We start from the raw sequence: 12,927 nt of genomic DNA, 5'->3' as shown, positions 1-12,927 counted from the left end.
TCACTTAAACTCATATATTGCTCATTGCTTAAGGAAATCCTAGCAAGCTCTGGTTGAGTAAAATGACTTACGTGTCAGCAACAATGTTAGCTAAAACTTGCAGAAATACATGCAATAAATGGGTTAGACCCCCCTGGAAATGTTTATATGGAGTCTATGTATCCCATTGTGCAAAGACAAGCCGGCCAGGGCCTTGTATTATCCTCAGAGACACAGAATTATATGTTATAGATATAAGAATAATACATCGGGAGGGTTAGCATATACAATTGCTGCTTTGAGTGCTGAACCTTCGTGTAGGGATCACAGTATGTGCCAGTAGAGATTTAGGGATCAAGTCAGTGTTGGGCAATAGGGAACTCAAATTTGGATGGATTCTATAGGATATAATGATTTGTTCTATAGCTGTATAGTGATATGATATTAGATTGTAAGCTCTTCGGGGCAGGGTCCTCCCCTCCTCCTGTATCACTGTCTGTATCTGTCTGTCATTTGCAACCCCTATTTAATAGACAATGCTGCGTAATATGTTGGTGCTATATAAATGTTTAATAATAATATCAATAATAATAATAATTTTATTCTATTCCCTGTCTCATTGGCTCACACACAAGCGTCCATGCAAGGCCATGAGTGGCATACCTCAGCACTGCTTAAAATGTTGGCACTATATAAATCCTGTTTAAAAATAATATTAATGATAATACATTTGCACTATGGGGTATTTCAGACCAGGATTTAAATGGTATATACAACTCTATAGAAATGCCACATGATATAGTGATTTGTTTAATATATATATTGATATTGGTATTCTGTTCTATTCTCTATCCCATTGGTTCACCCATCAGTGACAGGACAAAGCCTCTAATGGCATGCATTTGGACCATGAGATGTATAAGGATCAAGAGTCTAGTTGTATACACTTATATAAATCCTATGAATCCCAAAATATATAGTAATACGTTCTATATCAGCATAGTGAAATGCTATTTTATTCCTTGTCTCATTGGTTTTTACACCAGTGTCAACTGAACGCCTTGAGCGGCATGCATATGCACCGTGGGATATATTTGGACTAGACGTCAAGTTGGATATACAGGTAGTCCTCGGGTAACATACAGGATAAGGACTTGTTCTTACGTTGAATTCATATGCAAGTCAGAACAGGTACATTATTTTATTAAATGCAGTTAGGACAGATGTTTCTCTTAACATATTATTAGGCAGTGAGGTGTAAGTTACTGTATAAAATCCTCACTGTGAGCTAATCACAAACAAAGCAAGAAAAAACTTTATGGAGCCTAGACATTCAATAACTTCTGGAGCAAGCTGCCCTTTGATTTGCAAAAAGAAAAAACAGCTTCAGAGTATGTCTTGGTCATTAAAATGTTTCAGGATGCTACAGATCAGCTCAGCTCTTAAGCTCAGCTCTGTTTACCAAAAGATTTCTTCTGCAAGTCATGCAAACCCCCCCTCCCCCCATCAAGCCTCGGTCCTGCACACAGCAAGCAGGGAAGCCCCGTTCGTATCTAGGACTCGTCCGTATGTCGGATGTCCTTAACTCAGGGACTACTTGTACACTTTTATAGATCCTTTGGATGCCATACAGTGATATGCTCTATATCTATATAATTATACATTATTTTATTCCTTGTTTCATTGGTTTTTACACCAGTGTCCATGTGAGGCCATAAGCAGCATCAATTTGCACCATGGGATATATTGGGACCAGGAGTAAAGTTGTACAGGCTTCATTCCTATATGTGCCAATAGGCTAGACCAGCCTTTCTCAACATTTCTAACACGGAGAACCCTTTAAACAACTTTCAGGTCTTAGGTAACCCTTAGGTAACACATTGCTGGCCAGTGGGAAGAATGTCACCCTTACAGATAGCCAAATAGATCTTTGGTGACTTTGGAGGTACACATTTCTCATTGCTCAGGGAACCCCTAGCAACCTGTATAGCAATCCTACAGTTCCACTGTACCCTGGTTGAGAAACACTGGGCTAGGCAGTATCTATACCTTACTCCTCTTGGCATGATGGAGCCACTGGGATCATTGTGAATTCCCATTCCAATATATGTAGCAAATGATCTAATTTCCATATAGGTTTCCATGTACCCTATCTACGCAACCTCATCTACATTAAAAATCTGATCCACTTCAAAATATAAAGTTTTATTCATTCACCACTTTCATATATGAAACTTGTGTAACTCTTATGAATTATATTAAATAAAATGATCAGTATTCTTTCGGCAATGGTTACTGATCTGTCCACCCCGGAGAGGTTCTGCAGGACCCATCGGCAGCTGTTCTGGGGTATATCCTTGTCTCGGTGGCCCAGTTACTCTGCTCCCAAATGTTCATTTTGTTGTGTTTTTTTCCAACATCTCTCTGCTCTACATGAGGAATATTTCCCTGAGAGGTTCTAATTTTAAACGTGAAAAGAACTGTGCAGTGTCAGTGTTAACCATTCTGCTCGGTGTGCCGAGTGCTGACATTAATGGGGATACACAACTCCGGGCTTATTTCCATGATAATCGTCTTCTATAAATAGGATTTGAAGCTATGTGTATGTTTGAAGGCTACTAGCCAGGAGAAGGAAAGGGATTAGTTGTGTGTGATATCATTATTTGCCATGATAAGAGCCCATATCATTTCTTATTACCTCTCACAGGCTGCTGATTATAAAACTAAAGGGACTAGAGTAACATTTGTATGTTTCAGGGATAGCCTTCATTGATTTTTGTAATACTGAATTAATGTTTCTGCTGCTGGTATAACTTTGTTAAGGTCAGTTTCTAAATGTCCTTTGCAATGGTTGGGCTGGAGTTACAGCATTGGGTTTATTGGCTAAATGTTAGAATATAAAAAAGGTGATACCTCCCTTTGAAGTATTGAAGAAAATCTTATGCCAACTCCTAGGAGTATATGTACAGAGAAAGTTTCTAAGGGAATTTTCAACAGCACAGTTTGATTTACTAGTTGATATGCTCATGTAATCAAAAAGTTAGAGCAAAGATTCAAAGTTATATAGAGCAGCGGTCGCCAACCTTTTCGGTCCCAGCTTTGACCGTGCATGCGCGGGGAGCCGGGTGTCACTCAAAGAGGGAGAAACCTCCCCCAGAGTGATGTCATTATGACATAAACCCGCCCACTCTCCCATCGCAGATCTGAACCTGCAATGAGAGAGTGGGTGGGTTGTATCCAGGGACACAGCCCGCCCACTTCCCCAAGCCTGGGAACCTTACGGGGGACATGGTCCGTGAGCTAGAGCTCGGACCACCAAAATTTTCTAGTGGACCACCGGTTGGCGACCGCTGATATAGAGTTCCCCTGTCACATCAATATCATTATGGTACATGTGCATTATAGTGCGAATGCAGAGATACAAATTTTCAGGTCCTACGCATTTCGCCTATTTGCTTCTTCAGGGGATGTAGAGAATATTAAATGTTCTGGCCTCTGAAGCGGCCTGAAATAGCCCTTGTTTAAGGTATAGTTTCACAGCTCACCTCTGCTATGAGCTGTCTTCATGCCCCATGGGTTTAACTCTTGATCCCCCTGCTTGCAACCTTTCTGCTAAGCTGTGTTTGGGTTATCTCTAAAATGTTACCTTAGAACAAGAGTTATTTTAGGCCATTTCAGACACCTGTGAATGTAATATTATTCATCTCTACATCCCCTGAAGAAGTCAACAGGGTACCGTGTTGGAAGCTGAGACTATTTTCGTAACATATAGACTTTTTGTTTGCCTTATTGGCTAATGTATTGTAATGGGAATTAGCGGTTTGCCTCGTTAGGTGTATTTTAAAACAGTAAAACATTCCACTCACAATATGTGGAAGCAAACATTTTTATAAGGAAGAAGAACGGCTGAAATAATGCCAACCCTCATACTACTAGGCTCCAGAGACTTTGGTTCTTGACATAATAATATCCATGGTTTTTAATCTCTTAATTGACTTGTTGCTGCAGGGTTCTCCCCAGCAAACACTCGGTTGTTTTTCGGTGGTTATCAATGAGTTGGGTCACAATACAGGGGCCTCCACCCGCCTACAATTTTTTTCCACCCACCTTTAAAAGATTTCTGCGTTGAGCACTGTGCTGGCATAGTCCATAGTATGGCAGTGGTTTCTCAGCATGGGCAACAACCGCACCTAAACCATAGTGAAAAAATGTGCCCATTTACTGAACGGTCAATATCTGCCCTCCTTTACCATTGGCTAATGTGCCAACATCTTTCCAGGTATGAGGAATGATTTGGAGAATGAAGGGATGCTAAGATGGCTGCTTGGGAAAAAAATGTATTTGATGGAAATAGATGTGCATGTGTATACGCAGTACTACATCTTCTCCTCACCCTTTTAGCTGGGCGCACTACCCGGCACTTTTCAGTAAGCACTCCTCTGTTTTTGGGTGGTTACTGAGAAATTGGATAATAATACAGGGGCTACCAGGGCTAAACACTGATACAGTTGGGTAAATAGGGTCTATATATAGTGCATCCTGCCAGTTCATCATGTCAGGAGGGGGTATGTTGTGGGTATTGGTACAGGATGAGGTTGAGTTTGTTGAGCAGTTTGGTTGTTATATCCATTTCAATATGTTATATTTACCAAATTCCTTTTGTAAATTATGCAAGCATAAAAAAGCACAAAAGTGTGAAAAATTCCCTGTACAACTTGTAAATCTCCCACAATATAACTGGTAAAATGCTGGCAAAGGTAATCAGCTCTTTATCCCACATTATTGCTATTGGACTTTAGGCTCATTTCACAAAACTAACCAACTAGGTTTTCATAAAAAAAAGTTTGAAAATTGACTAGGGACTATCCAGAATTTGTGGAAACGACCTGGAAACAATTTATTAAAGCTCTACAAGATTTATTAAAGCCTGATTTATTAAAGCTCTACAAGACTGGAGAGGATACACTTTCATCAGTGAAGCTGGGTTATCCAGTAATCCCGGAATGCATTTCTTCAATGTCATTGTGCAATACAGAGCTTTACTTGCCTTCACTAAATACATCTAATCCATTTCTGAGGCTTGCTTAAAGCTTATGCAGTGCCTAAAACAGGGCTGTCCAACATCAGTTATCAAGGGCCACATACAGGCCATATGATCAGAGTTTTTACACCTTACTATATTTACTGTGTTAGGGCCATTGCAGGCATCAGTGAGCCTGGGCGATGCAGAAAACCTTGAATGGATTTCTTCAAAGTAATTTGCTATTTGCTAGCAAATGTTTTAAATCCTCGACCAGATCCATTCCAGGTTTGCTGGAACAACCAGCTTAACTGATGAAAGTCTATCCTCTCCAGTGTTGGAGACCTTTAATAAATCAGGCCCAATTGCAGACTGTTATCACTTATTGAGTGATCCAATACAAGGAGACACATCCAGTACATCCAATACAAGGAGACACATCCAGTACATCCAATACAAGGAGACACTAGCACATGGCTGTACATATATATTTTTGTGTAGCTCTTCTTGGAGTAGGCCTTCAGCATTTTGCCTATAAGTTTGCTTTAAAGGGTCCTCTTCTAAGGGAATGTCTCTGGCATCATTACCATGTCTGTTCCCACCCATTTTGGCTGCTTCTGGTGTCCCCGGTTGTATGCAGTTCTGGAGTCTCACTACCAAAGTATCTAAAAGACACAATAAACCATAAGGTGATTGACCTCTCTTGCATTTACAAGAACCAAAACATATTTGTGTCTCTTTAGTTTAATTTGAATATTCATGTTATCATCTGTTACTTCCTGACAGATATATCGGGTACATCATAGTGCATATGGACGTGCGGAATGTCACAGCACCACTCAAAACTGTGACTTTACTTTGTAGTTGTCTTATAACTGTATTACTATATATAACTAGAACACCAATTATAAACTGACAGCATATGTATGAAATCCAAGTTGTGGAAAAAAGAATTTAAATTCCAAAAGAAAATATTGAATATGCCACATATGTCAGAATGTCAGAATCCGATTTTAGGTTCTATGTATTTTTAAAGAAATTTTGTAGAGGGTAAAGAGTCAGTCAGTTGATTAAAAACAAAAAAAAAAAGGTGTTTCAAAAAGAACATCTTAGTGGCAATATACCTACCATTTGTAAATATGCTCAAGGCCCTTGCTTGGTCAAAGTTTTTACTTGAGAACTATATTTGACACAATGTAGAATTGGACATTTCACCAATAGTAACTATAAAACCTATACAGTCAGCTCATAAAATCACCAATAAACTAACAGATATACAGTGGTGTGTCAAAGCTGGTGAACCTTATCAATATTTTATATGAATATGATTAAAAACATCATCTGATTTTTAAACAATTTAGTTAAACAAACAAAAATCATTCTATTTGGTCATGTATTAAAAATGTTTCAGTGAATGTCATTGCTTTATAGACACTTATAGATGGTGTTTACTGAAAAAGCAAATGTTAGTAAATACCTAATTAACTTTGTGCAAGGGAATAAAACATTAAAAAGAAAATCATTTTCACTACAGTATGATTGGTTTATTGCAGGGACACTACTTTTTTGCTATTGTTTCCAGGCAACAAATGAATTGCATTAAAAGTGGATGAATTTGCATTTTGGAAAAAAAATAAATGTTTTTGTTGGGTGTCCTGCGGGTGTTATGTATTCTTAATTATAATGATCATTTTCTGTCAAAGTTTGAAGTTATTATTATGGAAGGAAAATGGAATCTGGTGATTTCTATTTGTAGTAGAAAAGAACTTTTGGTGACTTTGACTGAAATCTGTGACTTTCATTAAGGACTAGAAACTGACTCTTGGATTGTAGAACCGGCATCTGCAGGTGCTTGCTAACTGTTTATTTCAATGTATTCCCAAAAGCCTTAAAACCAGAGCATAAATAACTCATTCATCGTTCATCTGGACCACTCCATGGTTGTCCTGGTCCACCCTTTATGACTTCCTATTGGCAAGTAAATCTTCCCGTTACACCAGTTTGCTATAAGGGAGATGTGGAGGTAGGAGGGGATGGGGCAAGCTGTGATCATGCTATTTAGTGCATTTATTTTTTTACATACTTCTCTGCACACTTTATACCTCTATCTATCAAGGCCGGAAACCTGAATTTTCTGTTGCAGTTCGGAAATGATTATTTCTCCCCCAGAATAAAAGTGGACAGTGAATGCAGAAGCAGTAGAAACACAAACTAATTTCTCTGTCGGTCTGCTTTTTCCTTCTACCAGCATTCTCCTTGCACTACAGTACATCTGATTGGCTACTTGTGCTGCTTCCCCATTCTCGAAGTTCTGCTGTACATTCAAATGTAAGAGGTTGATGCAAAGTTTTATCTAGGTTCATAGTTACACTGCTTGCATGAAAGAAATACATATAACGATGCAGTAATATAAATAGACTTATATTAATGTGTGTACCTGAATTCCATCCTAAATGTGTCGTATAAAACAAGCAGGCTCTGTAAATTGCAAATACTGCAGTGCCATTTGCAAAGCCTGCAAACCCAGCAGGGCCCTTGGTTGAAATAGCGAATAATATGAAGCAACTCATAGATACTGATCAAGCATCAACTTTGATTATTCTCAATACATTTAACTGCCATGAGTTTACCTCTTGGGTGCTTGATTGTTTAAATATTTCAGTTTTTATGGCTGCGTGAATCGATTGCCCTGGGGATTATTTCAAAATCTTTAGTAATGTAGAACCCTGAACTATATTTCACAGTAAATGTGCTGTCTATTCTTCCCCTTTTCATGCCAGACCATCGGTCCTTATTATTCATTAGGTAACCTTGTTTATTCCCTGCAGTTTATTAGCCTTGCTGATCTGGTACATTGCTTTTTTAATGTGCTTCTTTTCTTTTGTTTTATAAGCAGCTTCGCATACCTAAAGGTAGAGGTAAAGGTTATGTGTATGGAAATGGAAAGTCCTTTTTAGTTCCCTTTCCTATAGCAGAAATCCTTTACTTACATATGTGTCTTAAACGGCAACTCCAATGGAAAAAAAAATCAACTTTACAAGTCATTGTAATAGTAACAGCCTACCAGGTAAATGTTTCTTCAGTGGAAGGCCTTCATCCAATACTTGCTTCAATGCCATTGCCACGTAAGTGTTTTATGTTTCATTTTTTGGCTCTTCTTTAGCTTAAATATTTACATATTTTTAATAACCAGCCCTCATTGACTTTTTAAATGGAGCCACTGTGGAACAGATCATCCTCAAATTTCACAACACAAACTTTGAAGTCATTTGAGTTGTCTCAGCTTCTCTTCTCACTCCTCACCCTCTCCAAGGAATGGCATGCTCTGCTCCCCCTTCAATCAATGCATGCACAGCTCATGCATTGGTTGCCAGCATACCTGGCCAATGCAGCTTCCCCTGTAGTTGCTGGGAATGCATGAACTGCTCTGCGCATGCGTGGGAATCACATCATCTTTACATGGCCAATCAAAATGGCCAAAGGTCACATCTAGGAAGTGAAGAAGAAATAGATGGAGGCGCCCTGTGATAGAACAGGGAGGGGTGAAATACAGGTAGTTAAGGATATCTGACATACGGGCGACTCATAGATACCAATGGGGCTTCCCTGCTCCTTCATGTGCAGGCTGGAGGCTTGATGAGCGGAAGGGGGCTGTTTGCATGACTTGCAGAATAAATCTTTTGCTAAATACAGCTGAGACTGATCTCTTCTGCAAGCTCTTGTAACTCTTTAATGACCAATACAAACTGTGCAGTTGTTTCTTTTTGCATATCAAAGCACAGCTTGCTCCAGAAGGTAATGAATGTCTAGGCTCCATAAAGTTGTTTTTTTTTTTACTTTGTGAACAACTCACAGTGAAGATTTTTTACAGTAACTGACACCATGCTGCCTAGTAATATGTTGAGACAAACATCTGTCCTAATTGCAATTATTAGAATAATGTACCTACTTACCGACTTACATACAAATTCAACTTAAGAACAAACCTACAGTCCCTATCTTGTATGTCACCGGGCGACTACCTGTATAGAAGTACCTGTTGCCAATGTTATCCTTTGGAAAAAGACAATATCTGTGTTGCAGTGCTGTGCAAGGAATGCTAATGTGGGTCTTATGCTTTTTTAGCATGTTAGTGTGCATGGCCAGCCTGTTCATTTTTAAATGTTCTGCCCTAATATAACACACGTTAACATTAATACATTGCATGGATCTAAACAAGCCTCTGAAGATCTTAAGAAAAACTGTATCTTTCAGTGGTTGGGTTTTCCACCTGCGGTCTGATGTCAATGATGAGTCTTCCAGACCTTAATGGGTTTGTCCACTTGATGCTGCCTGTAATTCTGTATTCGGTTGTTATACTCTGGATGTACTTAGATTTGGTCAGCAGCTGTCACTATGGAAATGTCTGAATTGAGAGATGCTTTGTCTGTCCAAAGCTAATTAAATGTTGCAGAAAACCCTAAGCAGGTGGGGAAGAAGGAGGAAGGTAATGACACGTGTTATGTAAACTGATTAGAAGTCGTGATGTTTTTGTTTTCCAAGGATAATGCGTGACTTTAATGATATCTGGATAGGTTTTCAAAACAAAGTTCTCAGGTTTTCAGATATTACTGCCAAATTAGTAGATGGGATTATAATCATTTTGTAAATGGGATCTTAAGTGCTTCTTATATTTATCATTTACTTCTGTCACCCTCTATCTCAGGTTTAGATCATTTGGCAGCTGTCCAGACATTAATTTGGCTTTCCTTTGATGAGGGAAGGTAATGACGAGGATGTGATTGTATTTTAGATGACATTTACAAAGTTTTATAACAGGGCTCTGTGTGTTTGGAGTAGTTTTTCCTCAACCTTTTAACATGGGGAAACTCTTGAAATAACGTCAGGGTCTTCAGGGAACCCCTTCTATAATTACTATAGCCATGGCTCACAGTACATTGTGGTCATTGGGAACAATGCCTCCTACATTTCTGGCCAGTGAGAAGAATGTCACCCTTACAGTTGTCCAAAATGAGAGTTAAAAACTGCTCATTGCTTAAGGAACTCCAAGCAACTTCTGGAGGAAACCTGTTTGAGAAAAACTTGCTTAGAGTGAAACATTTTATTAGAATTTACTGATCATATTATATGATTTTGCAAGGCAGGTGTCCTACTAACTCCTAACTGTCCTATGAGTTGGGAATACAAATTACATTGACTGATGAAGAGCAGTTATTCAATGCATCCAAAAGCATCAGACCCCTGCAGTGGCCAGAAAACAGCAGCACACCAGGGTTCCTACACATATTGTTAGGGGTTACTTGAGCAATGAGCAGTTTGCTCCTCTCAGGTCAGTGTAAAAAACACCAATGATCTTTTTGGCTAAGAATGTTGGGATGACAGTCTTGAAACCGGGTAACAATGTAGGAGGAATTCCTTCCACTGATCGCCACACCAGTATACTGTGGGCTGTGGATATAGTAATTATAGAAGGGGTTCCCTGAAGACATGAAAGTAATTTTAAAGGATTCCCTCATGGTAAAAGGGTCAAGAAAGACAGATCTTTAGGGTAGGGACAGAGTCACTTTAAGCACATCATATGGATGATTTTATTGTGGACATCTGTCCTTCAAATGCTGGTTATCTTTCTGTTGCTGACCTATCGTATTTTCTGGCGTAAAAGCCGACTTTTTAACCCCGAAAAATCTGCCAAAGTCGGGGGTCGTCTTATATGCCGGGTACTTACCTGCAGCTTGCTTCACGTCCGGCGCGGTCGAGTCCCCGCGAGTCCTCCTGTGCAAGCTGAACAGGAGAACGCGAGCCTGCACAGGAGGACGTGAGCCTGGATTGGCTTTCCAGTAGAGAGCCTGGATTGGCTCTCCACTAGAACACGCCCATTCATTAAGAAGGAGCGCGCCCATTCATTCCTTAGAGAAGTGTGGAGCAGTGTAGGCTCCTCCTGTATCCCTCCTCCAATTACTAGTACTGTACTGTTCCTTCTGCCTCTCAGTTCTCGCACAATAGCGAGATCTGACAGGAAGACCGCTGAATTAGCATGACTGGCAACTTGCATTTGCAGAGGCAATGATCAACATTATGAGTCTCCATTTACCCTTTATGAGACTGTCACTTTGCCTATTTCATGCACTGAAGCCTGAGTGTATCATCTCCAGGCAGTAACACCGTCATGTTAGTAGGAGCAGGGCGTCATCAGTGCTGTGTAAGTTCCAATATCATCACACACAAAGCTTACTCAGGGTTGGACTCCCAGCTCTGATGAAGAAATGAAGCAGGGGGAAGTGTAGTGAAACCTAAGTGGGTCAGTGGGGAATAAACTAAGTGGGTCAGGAGGGAACTGTCCAGAGACTTTGTCATTATTGCCAGTATGGAGAAAGTGCCAGTCTATTAAATAGGAATTTAGGGAAAACACCTAATTTCACTGTATGTGGGTGAGCTTGACATAGCAAAGAAAGGGAAGAAAAACACTCTATTGTAGTTTGTGATGTAGCCATTCTTCCCAGTCCAAATCTGGGGCAAAACAAGTGGGGTTGTTGTATTGCAGGCAAATGTTTTTGCTACATTTTTTTATCATACCTTGTGTGCACCTTTTCCTTTTTTTAAATTTAAGTTGCCTCTTACTGCAGTTTGCAAATATTAGTAGTTCAACCAGTTTGAAAACAACAAAAACATATATAGCCAGGAGCTAAAAAGGGCTTGTTGGAGGGTTCTGGCATCATGATGTGACACACGGTTCCCTGCGCATGCACGGTCCCGAGTCTGTGCATTTAGTGGTCCCTGAGCTCCAAAAGGTTGGGGACCACTGCTTTAGAGTAACAGTTACACTTTCACAACATGCCTTCATGGATATATCACCACTCTGACCCAAGCCGAATTGACACACAAAGGTCAGCACTTAACTAATCAATTGTTGTTGCAACTACAAAAATGTGACTGTGATCATTTTAGGCACTAATGTACCTTGAATCATTATTGTGTTGAAAGATGCATTTCCTCTTGAACTTTTGGAAACATAGCCCCATATTCACACTTAGATAAATTACAGCCGAACAGAGCATGAAACAAGATGTAACATTTCCATCACCATGGGTCGGTGATTTTCAGCTGAAATGCTGTCTTAGGTTTGTGGTAATAATGTTACTACTTCTGTGAACAGTCAAATCTATCTCTGATTTATCAGTCGAATGCACATTGTTCAAGAAGGCCCGGTCTTTGCCTATCTGTTTCATGGGTAACTGTAGTTGTGCTCCGGGGTGTTCTTTTTAGACAGCAAATGCTTTTTTCCTGGCACACCTCCTATGCAGTTTTATTTGTTGCAATCATATTATAATTGTGGAAGTATGCACCAACTATTGCAAGAGCTACCTTCTGATCCTGCAATTAATTTTTGGTGTTCTTAGGTCCTTTTTTTAGCATCAGTCAGATCTTTGTCTGAATTAGCTGGGACAGCCAGTCCTATAAATAAAAAATGTAGCAGTCATTGAAATCTTTGCCACCTGTAGATTTTTGTGCAAGATTTTAAAATTTCTTGCTAGACTCTTAGAGTTCTATTTATAAAACAGTGAATCTGACTTTCCCTTAAACATTCCCTCTTGGGAATCAGTTACTGCCATTGAACAACATGAATCTGGAAAATTTCCAGGAGGGAATATGTCTGATTTTCTGTTTTACAAATGAAGCCCTTAGTCATTTACAACTTTCTTTCTGAGGGCCTTGGAAAGCGCTTTTGATCTTGACATGGTGACACCACACATATCAAGAGATCACCAAACCTTTGATATCTCAGGCTTAAAAAGCATATTGTCACGTATAACAGGGAGGGGAGGGAAACAGAAAGGTGTATATACTACTAGGCCTCAAATGACTAGGGAAAAGGGAATGGTCACCCCTTGCAGACACCCTAACCTCACCCTAACTCCTAACCATATGAG

At 39.6% G+C, this 12,927-nt stretch overlaps 1 protein-coding gene across 1 annotated transcript in view; it reads left to right on the top strand.

The window, feature by feature from the left end:
* Positions 1–12,927, top strand: part of PTPRN2 (protein tyrosine phosphatase receptor type N2) — a gene marked incomplete in the record, with an annotated part of 519,721 nt that overhangs the window by 982 nt on the left and 505,812 nt on the right.

The sequence above is a fragment of the Pyxicephalus adspersus genome, chromosome 5 (assembly GCF_032062135.1).
Source record: "Pyxicephalus adspersus chromosome 5, UCB_Pads_2.0, whole genome shotgun sequence".
Classification (NCBI taxonomy): Eukaryota; Metazoa; Chordata; class Amphibia; order Anura; family Pyxicephalidae; genus Pyxicephalus; species Pyxicephalus adspersus.
The sequence above is the reverse complement of the archived record's forward strand: the minus strand, read 5'-3'. Positions and strand labels throughout refer to the sequence as shown.